At 38.0% G+C, this 23,178-nt stretch overlaps 1 long non-coding RNA gene across 3 annotated transcripts in view; it reads left to right on the top strand.

The window, feature by feature from the left end:
• Window positions 1-23,178, top strand: part of LOC109275820 (uncharacterized) — a 190,016-nt gene that overhangs the window by 153,720 nt on the left and 13,118 nt on the right. Inside the window, exon 6 of one of the 3 annotated variants that reach the window (XR_002084386.2) lies at window positions 19,356-19,484. The exons of 1 other annotated variant lie outside the window; for it this stretch is intronic. This is a non-coding gene — a long non-coding RNA (uncharacterized LOC109275820). Of the gene's footprint in view, window positions 1-2,214; window positions 2,279-19,355; window positions 19,485-23,178 lie in introns of those variants that run through there. One more of the 3 variants, XR_002084392.2, reaches the window with a different exon arrangement.

Raw genomic sequence — 23,178 nt, forward strand, 5'->3', positions numbered from 1 at the left:
CATTTGATAATAGTGGCTGGAGAGGATATTCACATTAGATTAGGTGTCTAGAGATGACATTTCTTGATATAGAGCTGAAACCTGGAAAGAATGCTGGGAAGAAGGAAAGCAACTTCAAAAGCTTTGAATTGGGAAGAGGTTTGGTGAACTTGAGGAATACAAAGAATGCCAGCTTGTAGGGCTGGATCATAGAGAGAAATAGGAAGAGTGAGATGTGCTGAGGTAGGAGAAATAGACTGGTAGAGATCATAAGAGGCCATTTAGGCAAGAAAAAGATATTTGCGAATGGTTCTAAATGCAAAGGGAAGTCACTGGTGAGTTTCAAGGGACTTACCATTATCTGTTTTACATTGTAGAAAGATTGCTCTATAGGGAACAGAGTTTAGGGGTTCTAGAGAAAAAAGAAAGGGCTACTGTAGTACTATCAGCAAAAGATGACAATGACATAAACACAGGTGGTAACAGCAGAGCTGGAGAGAAGGGACAGATAAAGAGGGTCTTTTTGAGGAAAGTAAAGCTGGCCAGTTGAAGAAGTATGTGTTTAGGTGATGTAGAGTGGATAAAGGATAGAAGGAAGTCAAGGATGTCTTAGAGGAATTTTGCTTGAACAAATGGTTGGAAGAGATGCCTGTAAATCTAGGCATCTCTTGATAAGTTTGTTGTGAAGGGGTCAGAAAAATGAAGTAATAATTGGAAGGTAATGTAAGTTCAAAGGAGGTGTTGTTGGTTGTTTTGTTTTTTTTTTTTTGAGGGCAAAACAAAGACTAAGTACTTTATTTTTTAAAATTTTATTTTTATTTTTATTTTTTTTAATTTACACCCAAATTACTTAGCATATAGTGTCACAATGATTTCAGGAGTAGATTCCTTAATGCCCCTTACCCATTTAGCCCATGCCCCCTCCCACAACCCCTCCAGTAACCCTCAGCTTGTTCTCCATATTTATGAGTTTCTTATGTTTTGTCCCCCTCCCTGTTTTTATATTATTTTTGTTTCCCTTCCCTTATGTTCATCTGTTTTGTCTCTTAAAGTCCTCATATGAGTGAAGTCATATGATATTTGTCTTTCTCTGACTGACTAATTTCACTTAGCATAATACCCTCCAGTTCTATCCACATAGTTGCAAATGGCAAGATTCCATTCTTTTTGATTGCTGAGTAATACTCCATTGTGTGTATATATATATATATATATATGTATATATATATATATATATATATATGTATATATATATATATATATATATATATATATATACACACACACACACACACACACACACACACACACACACCACATCTTCTTTATCCATTCATCCATCGATGGACATTTGGGCTCTTTCCATACTTTAGCTATTATTGATAGTGCTGCTATAAACATGGGGGTGCATGTGTCCCTTCGAAACAGCACACCTGTATCCCTTGGATAAATGCCTAGTAGTGCAATTGCTGGGTAGTAGGGTAAGTTCCATTTTTAGTTTTTTGAGGACCCTCCAGACTGTTTTCCAGAGTGGCTGCACCAGCTTGTATTCCCGAGGAGGTGTTGTTTTTTAATGGTATATTTGTATGTTTGTTGGATTATCCAGTAGAGAGAAAGAGTCTAGTGACTTATGGAGAATCACAGGGTAATTGCCAGCTTGAATTTCTTGAATATGGGAAGAGGGGATGAAATCCAGAAAGTAAGGGGAGGGGCTGGCATTTTAAACATTGGGGAACTTTTTTTTTCCTCCATTGAATTAGAGGAAGGCAGAGAATGTGAGTGTAGATGTAGATAAGTTAATACAGTTGGTGTTAGGAAGTTGAGGGAGTTCCCATCTGATTGCTACTGTTTTGTCAGGGAAGAATGAAATGAGTTCATGAGCTGTGGAGGGGAGGGGGGCTTGCAGAGTAAGAAGATCTGAAATTTGCCTCAAATGGGAAATGCAGTAGGATTCCTGGGCACTGGTGAGTGCTCTTCATAAATTTAGAGAAAGACCCATCTGCATGACTGTTGATTTTCTTCAAGAACATTCAGCCACAGAGGTGCAGAGAAGGTGGGCAAATTGAGTTTACCCAGCATCGGGGTGTAATTAAATGGGAAAGAGGGAGAGGGACCAAAAAAAGAGTTAAAGGCAAATTGATGGTCACAGTCATCCATGGAATGTAGCCTGGGAGAGGTAAGAAATGAGGATGTGAGATGATGGAAATGGAAAACCCTTTGCTTTTCTCCACTCAGTTGAATAATCGCTGGCACTGGAGATGGAAAAGGAGAACAGCAGGGAAGGGAGGCATGCCTAAAACGTGGGAGCTTGACACTGAGATGTTTTTTGCTGTGGTATATTTATTAGTGATGTCAAGGTCAGAGTGACAGCATTGGACATGATGAATGGGTTTCAACAGAGGAAAACACTGGTGAGAAGATCTAAGAACTGAGAAGGTAAAGGATTAAGAAAGCCAGTGCTTTCCATAAAATGCCCCCCAGTGAAAAAATACTCTGGGCAGTTCTGTCCAAAACTGAAACAGTCACTCTGGCCACACAACCAAATGATCTCTTCTTCCATCATTTACCCCAATGATTTTGATCATTGAACTCAATGTTGGCGGCTTTATCCGGGCTTGGAGCAGTGCTGTTTGAAGTGTGCGCACCTAGTGTGCTCAGAGCATGTTGCTTCCTTATAACCAGTCCCTCAAGTCAGCATTCCCAGGGAAAAGTTTACCAGCTATAGCCCTCAAGACCTAACCACAACAGAGTTAATTTTAAAATTTCAAACCCCAGCACAAGATGTGCTGTATACAAATAAGGAATTGGGTGCCGATCTCCAGCTTTTCTCTAGGAGAATTACTTAAGTATTTAACTTAACACATTCTCATTTGAGTAACTGCCAGGCTACGGTAGGTTGTAGCAAGGGGTATTTATTACAGCATGCCTTGAATAGTACTTGAAAAGAAGGTTTTGTCAGCATTTACAGTATGTGAAGGTCAGTAAAGTTATCTGACATTTTTGAAAACTCTTGAGATTCTTTGTTCTGTCTCCCAGTGTAATGCCGAAAAATAAAACAATAATTAGAATCTGGGGAGTTAGAATATTATGTATGTAGTGACAGTTGTTGGAAAAATATAAATATTGTTCCCCTGTTTACCAGTAAGGGTACATCATTTCACAGTGCTTTATCCTAACAGGAAGGATTGCAGGCATGGAGGGAACAGCACATGTTTATGGCAGGCCCACCGTGGGCTGGGCATGAACAAAGCTAAAGACCCTGCCCCTGGGGCTGTACATTTTGGTGGGAGAAGGCAGACAATACAAAATACATATTCAGTATGTTAAAGTGGGTAGTTGCTATGAGAAAAGGAAGGAGAGTAAGAAGAAAAGTTGTGAGGTGGGGAGGGGGTGGTGTCTTTTCCCTAGGGTCTTCTGGGTAGGCCCCTGATCAGGGGCATTTGAGAAGAGACATGAAGGAAGTGAGAGAGAATACAGGCTCTAGATGGGACCTCAGGAGCTAGCATTTTCATGTCCACATCTACCAGCTTCTGCCTGGGCTTCTCGCCTTTCTTCAAACGTGCCCTGCTGTCCCACCTAGAACTTTTCAGCTTGGCTCCCAGAGCTCTGCCTGGCTCTTGCTGATCCTGCAGCAACTCCAAATCCTGTAGGGAGTCATTCCTGACTCTCTGTACCAGGAGTGAAATGGAATTCTCCCCACTTTGCCCCTCTTTTGTATCCCTATAGAGTTCTATTATGACACTTATAAAGTGCTATTAGTTTTTGTGTTTACGTACCTTTCCTCTAATGCTAGGCAGCAGGGCCCTTGAGAGTAGGCATTGCATCCTATTCATCCTCAGTGCTCATCACGGCATCTGACATACTACAGGTGCCACAATTGTGTGTGTTGGAAAAAATGATATTTAAAGAATACAAAGGAATGAGCTATCAAACCGTGAAAAGACCCGGAAGAATCTTAAATGCATACTGCTTAGTGGAAGAAACCAGTCTGAAAAGGCTACCTGCTATATGATTCCAGCTATACAGTACTTTGGAAAAGACAAACTACAGAGACAGTGAAAATCTCGGTGGTTGCTGGGGACTGGGTGCGGTCAGGGGTGGAAAGGGAGGAATGAATCAGTAGGTGAAGCACAGGAAACTTTTACAGCAGTGACTCTACTCTGTATGGTATTATAATGATGGATACATGTCATTATTCATTTGTTAAAACCCACAGAACTATCCAACACCAAGAGTGAACACTAATGTAAATTATGGACTATAGTTAACAATAATAATAATAATAATGTATTAATATTGGTTCATCAGTTTTAACGAATCAACCCCATTAATGCAAGATGTTAAAAGTAAAGGAAGCTGTGTGTGGGGGGTGGGTTGGGGAACAGGGAGTTGATATAAGGAATCTTATATATTATCTACTCAATTATTCTGTAAACCTAAAACTTTAAAAAGTTCGTACATTGTTAAAAAATAACATTTGGCAGTGAAAGTAAGGATTGATGTACCATAGTAGATTGACTAGTTTTTAAGGGTCTTTTTAAAAAGGAATGTTTGCACCTGTGTTAGTTATAATGGTATGAAATACTTGAAGGAATTCATAAGAATCAACCTTCCTTCCTGACTCCTTTCTTACCCTATTGTGTATAGTTGAAGGAGCCAGATGAGCAGAGTGTCAGTGCGCTGCATGGACAACATTACATTCAGGCAGACATGGGCGTGAGTCCTGTCTAGCGGTGAGATCGTGCTGAGCCTCAGTGTCCCCGCTGCATGAAGATCCCACTACTGACCTCAGAGTGTCGTGGTGAGGATTCACTGAGACACATGATTATATGGAGCACAGAAATTGGGGTAAAGAAGATGACTACAACATGCCAGTTTGCTTTATTTTCCCTTTCAAGAGCGCATACAAGTAAAGCAAAAGTCTGAATAGGTGATGGAGAAATTACGAAGAACACAAAAGACTGCTCACACGTTGGTCTAGCACCGAATTCAAGTTTTAACCTTAAATCTGAGGACTAGCCCTGGTTTCTGTTAGGTTCTGTTAGTTTCCTTTTGAACAGGCACCTACACTGCTCTTTGACACATTTTTAAATCTTTTTTAAAAATGTTTTTTTATTTATTTCTGAGAGAGAGAGAGGTGGGGGGGGGGGAGCGGCAGAGAGAGAGAGAGGGAGACACAGACTCCAAAGCAGGCTTCAGGCTCTGAGCTGTCAGCGCAGAGCCCAAAGTGGGGCTCGACCTCACGAACTGCGAGATCATGACCTGAGCTGAAGTCGGACACTCAACTGACTGAGCGATCCAGGCACCCTGACACATTTTTATCTCTTTTGAAATAATTTCTACATAATGACAGGTGAAGTGACTTTTCTCATGTTGGGTTTTCTCAGGTAATAGGTGATGTCATATGTCAGAAGTGAGAAGGTGAGGAGGTAGAATCAGCCAGTTAAGAAATGTGGGGAAAGCTTGGAAGTGCCTCAGTAAGGAACAGGGCATTGATAACAATATATCATACTTCATAATTATTTGGCCACATGTCTCAGTTTCCTTACAGAGGGAAAATGACCACACCATGTGTTGCTTATCTTTGCATTTGTCTCTTCCATCAAGAGGCAGTGTAATTTTGAGTAGTACATGCTCAATAAATATTTATTGAGTTGAGAATAGATACAGCTCTTCAGGAAAAAGCAGTCCTTTTTATAAGAAAAAAAAGGAAGCTTATCTATTAGACTCTCATTTATCTATACATCAAAGACTGGGACATATTTAACTGGGACAAACACAGGACATATTTAACACATGTGCGTGCACACACACACACACACACACACACGGGAAAACAAAACATTAATCTGGGAACATACTTTCCACGTTTCTTTCTCAGCTTCTTAGTTTGGACAGCTGGGCCAAACATCTGTAGGTTTAAAAGCAGTTCAAAGCAGGGTACAAAGAAAAGAAATGCACTTAAAATATCTCAGCTTGACTCTCATCACTCTGTACAAGGTTCAAATGTGATTTGGACCCCAACACACCAAGCTAAGCTTTGTGTGAGGAAGTAAATGTCAGACTGAAATGGGAAACTGAAGGAGGTCATTCTCTCATTGTTGAGCTTCTCCTTCTTGTCAAACCACTGGGCTGTACGTTGTCGCTCTTGTTTGTCACTGATAGCCTATCACAAAGCCCCTTCTGTTAGGATGCTGTACCTGAAACTCCCACTAGCCAGCAGAGCATAAACACCAAGGTGGAGCCACCTTCCCCAAACCTCTCTCACACAATAGCTACTGCTGTCACAGCAGGACAATTGAGTGGATCTTATGGTGGTATATTTTTTCCCATCATATGCATGACAGAAAGTCTAATGGACCTCGTTCATTTCTTGAGTAGCTTTTAAGTCCCTATAAAATGGCTTGTTATCGGTTCTATCAGTGTTCCCAAGATGTCTACCTGGATGTTAGGGAACCCTGACAGTAGCTGTATTTTCAGTCCTCCAGTCAGCAAGGAGAAGACAGTAATTAGCTGAAAAGTTAGAGAGGAAGACTATTTGTACCCCAGAAGGAACAGCTAAATACTGATGGCACGGTGTGATAAATAAAATTCACAGCCTTTAAAGTGGAAGGATTAAATGGGCTATATTAATTTATACAAGGATTAACAAAAAATTTCGATCACTGCCTTTAATAATAAAAATGTTAAAACTTGATATGACTTTATAGCCAATCTTGGGATATATTCTTCTCTACTTACACCTTGGTATTGTACTGGGAACAAATATTAAAAAAATGGAGAAGAGCAGTAAAATAACATCAGAAAGACACTGTTTTTAAAATTACCACTCAGAACACCTCTGTCAATTTTCTAAGACTTAAATTTTGGCATAAATGGAAAAGACTTTTTGCATGCAGAAGGAAAAAAAGCATATCTGATGCTGATATTGCCATCTATCTAGTAAGGGTTTCTGTAGAATTTAAACTATTTTTGGCTTCTAGTAATATGTTGGCTCCTTGAAATATTTCCTGAAATTCCTAACTGCTCCCCGACTCCCAGATGGTAAATACTACCTGGGGCTCCTTGCTAAGTATGAGGGCTTACGACTTTCCTGTTCAAATTGCTGGAGTTAATTCTCAGTTCACATAAGTAATTGCTCAAACTAACTTCTATGAGTCTGGGCAATTAATCTTGGGCAGTCTGTGGTGCTCTGTCATCTTGAGGGGGATGTGTTTAAGTTGGATGGGGTCACATAGTCTAAGGCACTGCAGTAGTGTGCATCTGACCAAGGATTCATTTGTGTTGAAGGCATCTTCTCATTCCCCGATATAGGTTGCTAACCACTTAGATGTCCCTTGTTTCTCATCTCAAGGCCCCTGTCGATTTGTGTGACACTCCCCATTACTTTCCAGTATGTTTTGCCAGGTGCAAATACTTCTGGTACTTTTAAACTGCATGAGAGTGCAAATCTATGAAGCTGCTTGTGGCCTCTCTTCTTAAATGATTTGTGCAGCATTTATTCTCTGTCTTCACAGGGATCTGCCCAGGCACAGAGTTCGGGGTGCTTCTCACCACCACCCATGGACCACTGCCTTCATAATCTTGTCTCTCTCTCTCTCTCAAACTGAAGTATAGTTCACACATGATGTTACATTAATTTCAGGTGTACAGCCTAGTGATTGATTCAACAAGTCTGTATGTTATGCTATGCTTACCACAAGTGTAGAAACCACCTGTCACCATACAGTGCTATTACAATACCATTGACTGTATTCCCTATGCACTCATAACCCTCTCCTATGTTTCATCCCCTTGTGAGGAATCTTTTTAAAGTCTTGGGAGACAGTCCTTCCTGTTTTGTCTTGGAGGCATCTTAGCATTGTCTCCAGGGATTAGATTTTAGGAAATCAAAGTAAGATTTATTAGTAACCATTTTTTCATCACGACCTAATCTCTCTTCGGGAATAGCAGAGAACTGAGAGCAGACCATCTGCCTTGACAGGGAAAGGGAACAAGAGAAACAAGTAAGTGGGGCCAAAAGTCATTTATAGCTGAAAAATATTATTCTTCCAGTAGTGCTATATTGCTTTTTACTCAGAATAATGATCATCCATATAGTGTACAATCTGTATAATGTTCATGGACAATTTTGTCTATTTCCTCATACAAAATCTAGCAATTCAAGAGGACAAACTCATATATCCCTATCAGACTTTATTTTCCTTGATGTCAGGAACAACTTGAATCATTCTATAATGGTGATGGGCACGTGGAAAATGCCTCTGTTGTATAGCTGGAGATGATGCTGAAATATTATTTCTTAGATTTGTAAGTGGAAATTATGATTAGACATCTGTGACACCAGGCTGCATGACTGTGTATAAAGAACAATTCACCAATGTTGTATGACTTCAGGTAATGAGCCAAGGAACCATCGAGGCATATAGCATAGAACTGTAAGTTGAGCTTTGACTAGAACTGTGTTTCTCAGTGTGGTCTCCAGACCAACATTATGAGGAACTTACTAGAAATGCAAGTATCCCAGATACGCTGAATTTATAACTCTGAGAATAGGGTCTCTATTTCTGTGTTTTAACAAGCCCCCTTTGTAATTGTGTTGCAAGTCAGAGTTTGAGAGCCCCTGGACCAGAGGATGGTTAGCTTGAATCAAATGAGTGATCTCAGGAACGTAGCTTCACTCTTGGCTCTCAGTTTTCACCTTTAGAATTAAGAATTATTCCATACTTGATCTGGTGGGAAGAGCATCCTTTGTCTTACTCTGCTTAGAACAAGGTACAAACATAGGCCCCGGCTAGTTTTGCTCGGTTTATTGGTTGTAACATATGTCCTTGATCTTATCATTTGCCTGAGAAGAATGGGAGCATGTCTCCGTGTAGTGCACATTCCCTAGGAGGCAAAATGCAAGATGGATAGGGGTGCAGTTTCTCTGGGAAGCAGCCTGGTGTCGAACCACCAGCTCTGTCTCTTACTGGGTGATGTTCATGAAGTTTTCACCTTCTCATTTCCCTCAACTGTAAACTTAAAATCATGCTGTAATCCTCCCTAACTCAGAGAGGTAGAATGGGATGAGGTCATGTGAGAATGAGACTGTACAGGTTAGGTGCTTACAGGAAGACCTAGCACTGGTTGGTGCCAAATAGATGTTAGCAAATGCTGGGTTGAGTGCAGGCCGGGCTCTGCTATAAGGCCTAGAGTTGGGACAGACACCATCTCCCCACTGAAGGAGCTAATAGGAAGAACCAGACACGTAAACTTATAATCCCCAAAGGTATTAGACTCTACAGTGGCACCTGGGAAAAACGAGGACATCATAATGGGACAAGGGGTCTTGAAAGGACAGCTCAAGTACGTTGAGAAGATCCATCACCATGACGGATGGACAGTCAACTGAGTGATCTTGATATAATTGTAATGAAAACACCAATAACTAATACCAGTTGACAGTATTTACCAGGCCCTGTTCATGATCTCAGTCAGTCTTTGCAGAAGCATATGAGACAGGTATTTGCATTATCATCATTTTACAAACTAAGAAATTGGGACTTAATGAAGCAAGGAAACCTGACTACAAAGGTGGGGTTTCTGACTCTGAGATCCAGATTTCTCAGGATTTACTTATTATTTAAATAAAACTCACATAAAATGTTTTCAACTCTTCTAACAATTTAATTCTTTATGTTTCACAAGTTTTAAATAAGAGATAACAATTCTAAAGCAATGCAATGATTTGCCCTAGGACATGCCCGGCTCTGCCCCCCCCCCCCCCCCCCCCCCCCCCCGCGTTCCTCCCCTTGCAATAGAAAGAGGGCTGCAGTTGAAGACTCTGGCTTTTCTTTGATCTCCCTTCCATCGCTGCTTCACTGAACTAACCAAACTGCCGTCTTCTTATTTATAACAAAAGAAAAGAAAAGTCAGAAGGTGATACAGAAAGAGCACTGTTTTGAACGAAGCACTTTATAAAGGGGGCAGGGGAATACTTCAGAACTGGCACAGAGTGACATCTAAGGTTGTGTGGAGGTGCTGAGCTGCACAAATCCCAGCAAGCCAGAGAACGCCCTCCTCTGAGAGTTGGTGTTCTTCATCCCTTTTTAAAATATATTTTAAATTTTTTAATGTTTATTTTTGAGAGAGAAAGAGAGAGAGTGAGACAGAGCATGCGTGGGGGAGGAGCGCGCGCGCACACACACACACACACACACACACACACACACACACAGAATCCCAAGCAGGCTCCAGGCTCTGAGCTGTCAGCACAGAGCCCTACGCAGGACTCCAACTCACAAACTATGAGATCATGACCTGAGCCAAAGTCAGATGCTTAACGGACTGAGCCACCCAGGAACTCATCTTCACCCCTTTTCTTGTACGACTTTAACTCAGGTATTCAAAACTTTTCCTTGCTAATTCTGCTAGAGTTCAGACAGCTTCTCAATCTGATTCAGAGTCCCAGTTTATTGAGAAAAGTGTAAAGAATCAATTATTCATCACTGTATAATAAAGAATCAATTTAGGGGTGCCTGAGTGGCTCAGTTGGTTAAGCATCCAACTTTGGCTCAGGTCATGATCTCACGGTTGGTGGGTTCGAGCCTCGCGTCAGGCTGTGTGCTGACAGCTCAGAGCCTGGAGCCTGCTTCCGATTCTGTGTCTCCCTCTCTCCCTGCCCCTCCCCCACTCACACTCTGTCGGTCTCTCTCTCTCAAAAATAAATAAACATTAAATTTTTTTAAAGTCAATTTACTATACCAATAGTTTTAGCTAAATAATTCCATATGTACAGGAAATATACTTTTAAAAGATAAAATTAGAAAAAATAGATCATCTTGTCAGAAAGGAAAAAAAAAAGTTTTATTTGACATATCTTTTAGATGAAACGATCTTTTACCAGACTTTCATTAAAGCCTTTAGTGGAGAACATACAAGGCAAAAGAATCAGTCAAGGTTTATAGCTCCTAGTGATGTATTGAAATGTATTAGAAAGTAGATGCCGCCCTTTACAAGGGAAGACTAATGCTGATTGGCTTCCCTGTTGTGCCCCCAGCTGAGAAATAGATAAACACTTTGTATATTTTCCCTTGGTTTTGAGACTGATACAATACATAGGTCAGTAAAGTCAACAACATTTAAATTGTTAAAAGATTTTTTTTCTGAGTCTTCTGGGAATGGTAAAACAGGATACAGTCTTTTATTCCCATTTCCCTTCATGAAATGTACTCTCTTCTTTTTGGAACACACGATAGTTGCTGTGCATACAGATAGGTCCTAACAATGCTTCTCTGACATTTAAGCATTTCACCTTCTTTGCAGTACAGCCTGTTTGTCCTTTTAAACTTGGCCACTGGGCCAAATGCAAAGGAACCACTGTGTGACTTTTTGCTTATCTTCTGTACCCAAGCCTGCAAAGTTAGTGCTTGAGTGTGTCAGGTATCACCTGGGGACTTAAGGATGAGGCTTTTTACAGTTAACCCAATCCCATGACCTGTACCACACTGCCTTTGATTTGAAGGCAGTTTAGTTAACTACCAAGACTGCCTACTACATTAATCAGAATCAGGTTCATTTGAGATGTGGGCACACAATAATTCCTGGTTTTCTGCATAATGGCTTTGGGCATACTCAATTACATGCTGGAGTGTCTGCCAGTGGGAAACAGCAATGTTTTTCTTCTTGTATGTGCTGCTCCATTCAGTGTTTTTTTTTTTTTTAACTTTTTATTGGAAATAATTTTAAAATTTTAGAAAAGTTGTAAGAAGCAGTATAGATCAAATAACATCCTGATATTTATTACCCAGATTCACTTATTATCTCTCTCTTATTTCATTTGATTTATCATTGACTCAAATTCTCTCTCTCTCTCTCTCTGTCTCTCTGTCTCTCTCTTCAGGCATATATTTTGAATCACATCAGGGTAAGCTACATATATCATGGTCCTTTACCCCTTAATACTTCTGTGAATATTTCTCAGTAGGATATTCTCTTATATAGCTACAGTTCAGTTAACAATTTTAGTAAATTAAGATTGATAGAATACCTTTGTTAACTCTATTATCCTTATAATTTCAATTTTAGGAGCTGGATCCAATACCTTTTCCCACTCTAGGTAAGGGTCCACTCTGGAGTGTGGTATTGTATTTAGTTGTCATGTCTTTGTAGTCTTTTTAAATCCAGAACATTTCCATAATCTTTGTTTGTCTTTTGTGCCACTGACAGTTTTGAAGACTACAGTCTCCCATCCGTTTTTATTTCAGAACGTTTGTTCCTCATTTAGCATATATCTGATACCAACTGATGCTTATATTCTCATTATGTATTTTTGTTTGGAATGTTACATAGGTGATATTATGGCTTTCTCAGGATATCTCATCCAAATTCACACAATGTCTGTGTACTACTCATTGACGGTGTTTAGATCACCCAATCAATATACTGTTTGATTTCTCCATGTATAAATGTCACTTTTCTTTTGTAGCTAATAATCAATCTATGGAAAGACATTTTAAGAGCAGGCAAATGTGCTCTTCACGAAAACTTTTCCCCAGATATATTCTCCATTAGCGATTCATGTCTGATCCAGTCTTTACTCTGATGATTGCAAATGCTGACTTTCCAACTCTTGTACTTTCTCCTCATTTGCCAGTTGGCACTTAACATTTTAATCTAATCTACACTACTCCCTTTTCTCCTATTTATTTATCTACTTCTTATTGATATGAACTCATGAACTCCAATTTTTTTGGAATTGTTCATCATGCTAGTTAGTGTACTTAATTATTTTGTGCTCAAGTTGTCCTTGATGTGACTAGTAGAATACCTTCAAGCTTTCTCCTGAGTCTTGTAACATGCTTTATTTATTTATTTATTTATTTATTTATTTATTTAGAACAGCCTCACTGCTGGTCTAATAAGATATTCTAGGCTTATCTTGCATACTTCCTATCCCATTTCTGGACCCAGCCATTTCTCCAAGGAGTCCTGATTCTTTTTAGTGGGAAACAGTATTAGACACCAAGATCTGGATACTAGGTATACGAAGAGGGCCATTTTAAAGACTCATAAGGTGGATGATATCTTAAGGTTTCACTTAATCGAGCTATGGTATCATTAAATCATTTCAACTTGATTATTCTAAATGTTCAGAAAAGACTTAAAGCTTAGATTTTAAAATACTGAAGTGGAAATAAATGTATAGCTAATTTACAATGCTTTTTGATTATTTTGTTTAACACTTTATAAAGCAGCATAAGAGAAAGAGTTCAGCAGTAACACCCCAGATTTGATTGATTGTAATGGTATAGCCAGGGGAGCTCAGTTTTCAGGTGGTATTGCACAATTATCAATTCGTTTGTGGTAGTGTCCATTCACATCTAGCACACAGAAAACATGACCATCTTCAGAAGGAAAGGTATCCACAAGAGCGTGCCCTGCATGGCTCACAGGAGTGGCATATCAACAGCACAGGACTCCTATAGCCCGTCCTACAGTGTTGAAAATGCACACAGGCAAACAGGATTCTTTCAGGGTTATTTCACCAACTCCTTGGTCTGATTTGACTTTCAAATACACACTGCCTTTTTTTTCTGGCTGAAGGTCTTAATTTGATTCTCAAAAAAAGTCTTCTTCAGTAGTAGATTTCCTTCTCCAGAGAGACATTTCATTAGCTTCCTAGAAGAATTTGGTTTATTTTCAGTTTGAATGTTTTATTAAAGAGAATGATAAATAAAGGGGCTTTCTACCTAAGGTAATAAACCAGAGTTCTCATATCTGCATTATGACAATGTCTTGCCTTGTATTAATATTGTTGATCATTTAAGTAAATTCATACTAATTTACATTACAACAAAATTATAAATGCTGCCTTGGGTAAACCAAGATAGATACTGGTTTAAATATGAAGTGTTATGTTATAAATACTATAACATGGATAGAGTACAAAGAGCAAGAAACAATTTTCTGTGCAACATAATACAAAATTGATGATTTAAACTACAACACCTCAAATATGAATACATACAAAACCACAATTGATATACACACCCATAATGTCTCAGAAAACAGAATTTTTTAGCCTTCTACCATGTGGAAAAATTTCCTTCAATAAATAGTTGAGCTCTCCAATGGGCTGTAAGTCACTGGAAAAAAAAAATCAGGACACATAACATACTATATCATGAAAGGAGTCTAGAAAATGAGGTGATGTGTGCTTGAGTTTCTTAATCCTACTGGGATTGATTTGGGGGACCATCTCACAATAGCCTAAGAAATCAAGGATTATCTCAACTAAAACTGTAAAGTTGTATTAAATATTAATGAGAAATACGTATCTGAGAAATAACTCAGAATTGTGTAAGTTTTACAAGAAACATGATTTAAATATCAAAGATCTTGAGTCTCAAAATCTCAGTAAATCCCCTGTAATGACTTTGATGCATTTTAAAAAATAAATTGATATTAGAAGCTTTTAGGATTCTTGTTTACTGAATGTTTTAAAATCACCACTCATTTAGCATTTTAAAATAAAATTTTTGCCATAGGAGTAGGTTTTGTTTTTTTTTGTTTGTTTGTTTGTTTGTTTGTTTTTTTTGGTTATTGTTCAATAACAATTTAAGTTTTACTTCAGTGATGATCTTTTCCCCTACACACATTATGACTGATAAGATATATGAGACAGCTATCACAGATTATGGCATTTTCCAAAGATGGCTATAAAATGTCATCCATTCAACTGCTATTTCACTATTAAGAGGTGGTTATCTATTTCTCCATCTTCTTAAATCCAGGCAGTCTTCACGGCTTCTTTGGCCACTAGAACATGGTAAAATGATGCAGTTACAGTTCCTGTTGGAGCCCTTAACTGGCCTGGCAGTTCTTGCTTTCTGCCCCTTAGAAACCATCCATCATGTAAGAAGTGTAACTATCCTGAGACACCATGCTATGGAAACCCATATCTCATGGAGCAGCCCTGAAGGATGAGAACTGAGAGAGAGAGAGACACAGAGAGAGAGAGAGAGAGAGAGAGAAGAAAGAAGGAAGGAAGGAAGGAAAAAAAGAAAGAGTTTCTGCAAGGTACCAAAAATATAAATAAAGAAGTTATCCTGAAAGAGATCCTCCAGCCCCAGTCACAACAATAGCCATAGCTGAAGCCATGTGAATCACAGATAAACTACCTTGCCTTTTCCAGATTTCTTTTTTTAAATTTGAGCCTAAATCAAGAGTCAGACACTCAACCGACTGAGCCCCCCAGGTGCCCCCCAAATTTCTGACCTATGAAATTGTGAGAAAAACATAAACATTATTTTAAATGACTAAGTTTTCAGTTAACTTCTTAAGTAATAATAGATAAACAAAACGTAGATACTGAGCAAACTTAAACTTAATAAGGAGCCTCAAAACTGTAAAGTTTGTTTTGCCCTTTCCCTGATGTCATGGTGCAAGGCAATGTGCTGGGTGCTGGTGATAAAAATTGAAAAGATAAGTGTTACCTGGCCTTTGCTATCCAGTAAGAGATACACATAAACAATTATCTACAATAAATGTGACAAATGTAATAATAAAGTGATATGAGAATATAGAAGGAATAATTAATTATTCTTCCATCAGAAATCAAGCATTACAATGGCAGGGAATTTTTACCTGCTTGGTTCAGATGAAATACAAAGGTATCTGGTACATAATAGATGTTCAAAAATATATGTTGAATAAATAAATGGCTGAACTAAAGAAGGAGGCGATGGGCATGTGAATGGTAAGGTTTAGAAATGACCCCTGAAACAATGGAGAAAAAAGATAATATTTTAGCCATATCTTGAAGAACACCTAGAATTTTGTTAGGAGGAGTAGCAGAAGACCGTAGATAGAATAAGGGCTGGTAACTAGAATAGTCTACCATATACCATCATATGCCACCACATAGCTGGCAACTTAAGCTGTGGGAGTAGTGAGAATGGTCTGGTATTCATAAGTCAGGCCTTAATTTGAAAAATCTTGGCATCTAACCCAAAATTACCTTAAGAGATTAGTCTAATCTTAAGACATATTGGGGTGAGATTAATTCCCAGACTGAGGTAATCCTCTAACACATCCAGAATCCGATATGTCTCTCAGACCCAAGAGTAGTAGATGCAGAATTGGTTCTTTGAAGCAACTGGCCACATTTCATTGAAATTTAAGGTCCTTGGACTTGTTTTATGATCAGCATAGTCGTTAGGCTGGGAATAAGTAGAAACTTCACCCTGCTTATCAACTTCCATTGAGATACAAGGTAGTGTAATAGTTACATTTCATTTTGTATTTGAGAAGGTCAGGAAGACCATTAGTCTTAATGGCTAGAAATTCTTAGTCTGAATTAATTGGCTATAATTTGTAGAAGTTGGAACTCTTCTATCTGTCCTCATGCATTAATTCATTGATTTACTTACTCATATTTGCCATGCAATATCTGAAAACATGGCAAAGTATTGTCAGTTCTTTAGGTAAAGGTTTCAATCTGTATTAAAATAATAATAATAATAATAATAATAATATAGCAAATTAAGTTATTCAACCCATTAAAGATCTCTTGATCTTTTAATGGATCTTAGACAAGCTTATCCTTCATTATGTTCTTGAGAACATACTACATGCCATATTTAAGTGCTTTGGAAGAGCAAGTACTGAGGAAGTGGGAGAAAAAAAAGTGAAAAACATAGATTCTGTCTACAGCCAATTTAAAGGAAAATAGTAGACTCAGTTTAAGCCCAAATAAATACATGTAATCACAAATGAAATAAATAAAAACATTTTAATGACTTACAAGCAACTTACAATGACTTACAAATGACTATCTTGGTTTAATAACTTAACCAAGATAGTGTTGACTTTTAGCTATTTCTGTGTTACTCACAGAATTGTCTTAGGAGGGAAGAGTGACTTCTGAGATTGTGATGGCAGTTTACCTGGAAATAGTGAATTGACTATCTACTTCTGCCACTTTATAGGAAGTGGGTAAGGCCCAAAAGGGACACACCAGTCCAGAAGCAAAGATATTTCCAAATAAAACCCAAGGACAAGGTTGGCCAATTAATACCAAATGTTAAGAGGAAATTAATAAACATTTAATAAGATATTTATTGCAAATTTTTGTTCAAGCTTCACTGTTGAAAGAGTATGCTTCTCCTATTAAAAAAAATTCTGGCAAGCTGTCTTTGCTATCAATTGTCTCTTTCTGACAGTAGTCATATTCTCTCCTCTACTTTACTTAAAAGCACTGAAGACCCAGGTACATCGAATTGTAGTTTTCTTATGGGCCAAGATTTAGTAAAAAATTGATGGTACTTAAGCCCTAATAATGAAACATTCTTAAGTATTGTTGCTAAAATGTCCTTCAAGCAAGACGTGGAAGGCAATACACACATGATGTCAGATCATAGCAGATAATCACTAACATTAAATTTTATATCACTCCTATGAATGGCTATTATAGTCAGCAGGTGACTTTGTTCAATTCTTAAACGGGTCTAGACTATAGAACCAACTGCCTTATGAAAGTGATAGCTGTTTAGGGTGGTTACTCATTCATTGATTTTTGGTATGAGTCCCACTACTGTTAAGCAACAGGTGTTGGTTCATAATCTCTGCACAAGAGTAAACATTCTAATTTGGTTTTATCACAGTCAGTGGGTTCTGTGGTTGGGTAAAACTTTATAATATTCATCATACTAACTGGAAGGCATTGGAGCATTTCTGAACATATTTTTTCCAATCAGAATAGCTAACATTTCTTGGGTACATATTATTTGCCACGATAGTAGGCATTTATAAATGGTATCTGATTTAATCTTTATAGCAACCTGTAAACATTATTGTTCTCTCTGTTTTGTAGAAGAGAAACTGAGGCAGAGTCATACAACTATTAACTAGATGAGCAGAATTTCAAAGTCAGGTTTGACTCCAGAGTACCTGTTCTTTTAACCACTATGGTGACATCAACCAATGGACAAACATCAGTGTGGTGTTTGTTATGACATGAGAGCTACATATGATATGATGCTTCTGGTTGGATATTGGATTTTTGTGATACAATTAATACAAGTTGAATGGATAGGGGGAAAAAATGAGAGTTCCTAGTTGTAATTTGACATCTTACAACTACAAACAAGCTAACCTTGATAGACCTGCAAGCACATGTTGGGTTCACCTATTCTAATCACATTTACAATTGTTGCAAATAATGGAATGCCAAAAAACTCACCTAATATTAATACTAATACCAATACTAATACTAAATGCTAGTACTAAATAACTAATGAAGTTAGTTTTTTTCCTGCCCAGGCAAGAGTATAAAAAATATGAATCAGAATTTTGCCTTTCAATGAACAGTATTAGTATGAAGAAGAACATGTTCCAAAAAAGAAAAACAGCAGCACAATTCGAATGTCTGAAAAAGATTATCTGGTAAATGGGAAATTTAAAGGGAAATAATCTTAACATAAAGGTCAACTGTAAAGACATTTAGGAAGCTGGTTATAAAATTAAAAGCATTATAAACATGAATTAAATATTTCCCAACTCCAGCTACATAAGTATAAATGCATGTATGATCTGATTTATTATAAAAGCTTACACAGTATGACACCAATAAAACCATTCTATATCAAAAGGGACAAACCCTAGTACTTCCCCCATATGGCATGTGTTACAGGCAGTTTCATGCACCTGTTGTGGGTGTGTTTTGCAGCGCTTAAAAAAAATAATAACGTATTGAAAAGCCAGTATGGATACAAATTATCTAGAACTTAAAATCTCTTTGCATACATATGTCTGGTATAAATCAAGATAACGTAAACCAAAACCAGAATGCTAAACAAAAGGCAAAAAAGGGTATAAGTTTTGAAAGAATTGGAGGAGCAGTTCTATTAGTATCATATAGAAATTTATGATTTTATGTATGCAAATATGAGACATTAACAGATGATGAAAAATTTTGATAATACTCGATAGTTCCATTTGCCCTTCATGGGAAACACAAATGCTTGGATTTAGATTAAAATGTGTAACAATAAGCCTTTGCAATACATTCAGGAAATTAACATCTTTTTATATGTAAAAAACTAATATATCAAAACATCATTAAACTAAGCACACTGCCAACAATGACCAGTACTACTCCACAATAAATTCTACTGCCATTTCTGACATGACCTAGACCAGAAATTCAACTTCTCAAATGTTCGTTTTAGTCATAAGAAGGTGGAATAAAATTGCTTATTTCTCTACTGGAGATGTTAAAGAGAATTTACTACCATTTTTCTAAAATGTTATGAATGTCCTGTTTTTAACAGAATTTGAAGACTGATTTATTTATAAATATAAATAATAAAAATTTACTATTTTTTCTCTAGGTTCAGATTTGAAGAGTCTCTTTGAAAGTGGGAGAGGACAGATCTTACACAGACTTTTCAGCTATGGGAGAATTATTTGAAACGCTAACCCTCCTCCCCAAAATAAAACTTTTGTCATTTTTTCTCCCACTCTCTTGCTCTTTGGGGACTGTTTCTCTTTTAATTTATTGCTCTGTGCTCTAAAAAGTGGAGAGAGATTACAAACACGTTTAAAAAATGTATTAAATATAACTTATGGTAAATTAGTAATACCTCTTGAAGAACCCTGCTAAGATCTCTCCCATGGTGCTTCCTTTGGGGGAAGATAACTCAATTCTGGTGATTTAAAGGTTCTGTCTAGTTCTTTTAAACATTCCTTTGATGTTGTATTGCTCTGCTTGTAATAGACTGTTATTGCCCTATATTGAGTTTACAGAGTGAAGGTAAATCTTTGGTGATGTGATTGTACCACCCCAAACTCAATATTGTTCACAGGGCCTTTATAACTCTCAGCTACACTGTGGCAGAACAGCACACATTTTCATTTTTACCTTTTTAGACTTATTCTTTGTTCTGAAGCTGAAACTATGAATGCTCACATACACTCCACAGTGCTTGCTCTGTGAAGTGGTAACTCATAAGCAGAAAGAAACCTTGTCAGGTGGGTTTTTTTCTTTTTCTGAAATTGTCCATTTTATTGTTGATCTTTTTCATTACGTTCCATTAGGTACTCTACTATGTTATTGAAAAACACCACTACTGGGAACAGCTCAGTTAGAATATCTATCAAAGTTTCTAGTTTGAAATGTTTTCTAAGGATATAGAACGGCCCTATGAGAGGAGATTCCCCTGAGGAGCCCTAGCGTACCTTGAAATGGATGAACATGATTTCCCCTGGTGGCAGATGTCACACATAAGACTTACATGATCAGAGGTATTAACGTAGACAATTCAATATTAACATTTGCCTGTTTGAATGAAAGTAGAAACTTTATATAGTGGCTTGTGTTACTTTTTGCTTCTTTTGTGACGTTTCTTGCAAAAAAGAGAGCTAATATATTTCACTGGTACAGCATTCAGCTTTGTTTAAAACTGCTTGGAGAGCAAGACAACACTAAGGCTACTTTTTAGGCACTCATTTCACTTATTGACATGTGCCCTGTTAGTATCCTTTTTCCTGTCATGTTAAAGGGTATGATCACACGGTTTTTTTTTTATGTGAAGTTTATTGTCAAATTGGTTTTCATACAACACCCAGTGCTCATCCCAACAGGTGCCCTCCTCAATGCACATCACCCACTTTCCCCTCCCTCCCACCCCCCATCAACCCTCAGTTTATTTTCAGTTTTTAAGACAATCATCAAGACAGCATGGTATTGGCACAAAAACAGACACACAGACCAAGGGAATAGGATGGAGAACCCAGAACTGGACCCACAAAAGTATGGCCAACTAATCTTTGACAAAGCAGGAAAGAATGTCCAATGGAAAAAAGACAGTCTCTTTAACAAATGGTGCTGGGAGAACTGGACAACAACATGCAGAAGAATGAAACTAGACCACTTTCTCACAGCATTCACAAAAATAAACTCAAAATGGATAAAGGATCTGAATGTGAGACAGGAAACCATTAAAACCCTAGAGGAGAAAGCAGGAAAGGACCTCTCTGACCTCAGCTGCAGCAATTTCTTACGTGACACCTCCAAAGGCAAGGGAATTAAAAGCAAAAATGAACTATTGGGACCTCAGGAAGATAAAAAGCTTCTGCACTGCAAAGGAAACAACCAACAAAACTAAAAGTCAACCAACGGAATGGGAAAAGTTATTTGCAAATGACATATAGGACAAAGAGCTATTATCCAAAATCTATAAAGAACTCACCAAACTCCACACCCAAAAAACAAATAATCCAGTGAAGAAATGGGCAGAAAACATGATCACACAGTTTTTGAGAAATAATTTGTTGATACTCAATTTTTAAAAAATAAAAAATATCCACAAATGTAAGAGGAGATTCTGTATATCACAGTAGGCTGGATTTTATTGTATTTTTTTAATGTTTATTTTTGAGAAAGCGAGACAGTGCCAGCAAGGGAGGAGCAAAGAGAGAGGGAGACACAGAATCTGAGGCAGGCTCCAGGATCTGAGCTGTCAGCACAGAGCCCAACGTGGGGCTCGAACTCACAAACTGTGAGATCATGACCTGAGCCAAAGTCAGATGCTTAACTTACTGAGCCACCCAGGTGCCCCTAACAATTACTTTTTAGATAATAAAATTATTTTAAAGCATCTGAAAACATACAGATGCTGGGGTCCCAATCTGGACTTACTAAGTTAGGATCTCTGGGGATGAGGCCTTGGCATCAGTATTAGAACAAAATTCTCTCAATTATTGCAGCGATGGTTACAAATGTTGGCCTAAATCATAATGTCACTGTGATGTTCATTCATGTTTGATTGGCGTCATAAAATATGATAATAGTTGTGATCAGGACCTGAGTTGAAATTGGATGCTTAACCAACTGAGCCATCCAAGCTCCCCAAGTAGACTGGATTGTAAATAACCAGAAGCATTCAGTATATTATTCTGCTAGGGTAGCTAATAATTGTTACTCCAGATAAGTCAAAATTATTCCTCTGTGACAAATGCTTTTCATTATCATTTCCCCATTCGTAAAAGTAAAGGAAAGCAGTTGTCTTCAGTCTCAGAGGTTGATAAAGATTGGTTGCACCAGTAAATGTCCACAGCATTTGCATTTCTTGTGGTCTTCCTTCAGTTTTCTCCTTCTTGTTACTTCTTTTCACTCTTAGGCCTCTTGCAAATGAAAGTCTTCAGAGCTCTACAGTTCTTTAGGAAAGAATTAAAGGCACACAATTCGTACGAAGAAAGTTTCTGAGGTAATGCTTAATATGCATAATTTTAGAGCATATATTATTCAGTGAGAATGAGGTTCATGATTGAAACTAGAATTGCTTGGATGGGACCTCAGGAAGCATCTCCTAAAGGCTGCAAATACATGGTCATTGGGCCATATATGGATGATAGATATGTTTTACTGAAATTACACATGGCTTGTGCTTGCTTAGGCAGCACATATACTAAATTGTACATGGCTTTAGTTTCGTTTTTGTTTTGGGATTTTTTTTGAATTTTTAAAAATTAGGTGCTAACATTTATTTATTTTTAGTTTTTATTTATTAATTTTTATTTTATTTAAGAGAGAGAGAGAGCAGGGAAGAGGATCTGAGGGAGGGGGAGAGAGGAAGAGAGAGAGAGAGAGAGAGAGAGAGAGGGAGAGAGAGAATCTCAAGCAGTTTCTATCCTCATTGCAGAGCTCGACATGGGGCTTGATCCCACAACCCTGGGATCATGACCTGAGCCAAAATCAAGAGTCAGACACTCAACCGACTGAGCCACCCAGGGGCCCCTGGATGCTAACATTTTAAAATAGGGGTTTTGCCTTAGAATATGGATTTTCACCTTCTTTTGAACAATTGGAAACTTTAAATAACCCTGGGCCAACATTCTCATCGGGGATGCTACCTGGAGGTGGCTTGCACATTAGTCTTTTGTGGGCTGAAGTCCCCACATGGGCTGCTTCCTTTGCAATACTGCCCACCCCTGTATCATCTGCATTCATGGTATCTGTTTCTAGTCTAATTCTAGCAAGTTCTTCACCCTTTTCACTTTGCTCATTCTGGAAAATCGTCTCACCATGTGCCTCACTCCATTTCCATCTGTCAGAATCCTTACACCTCAAAGAGCATTTCCTCCCCATGACTCTCTTCAATCACTCATCATCACCTTATAGGAATCTCTCCTGCTCTAATTCTTCCTCTGCCT

This window comes from Panthera pardus, unplaced genomic scaffold, assembly GCF_024362965.1.
Source record: "Panthera pardus isolate Hobbes unplaced genomic scaffold, ASM2436296v1 HiC_scaffold_13, whole genome shotgun sequence".
Lineage (NCBI taxonomy): Eukaryota > Metazoa > Chordata > Mammalia > Carnivora > Felidae > Panthera > Panthera pardus.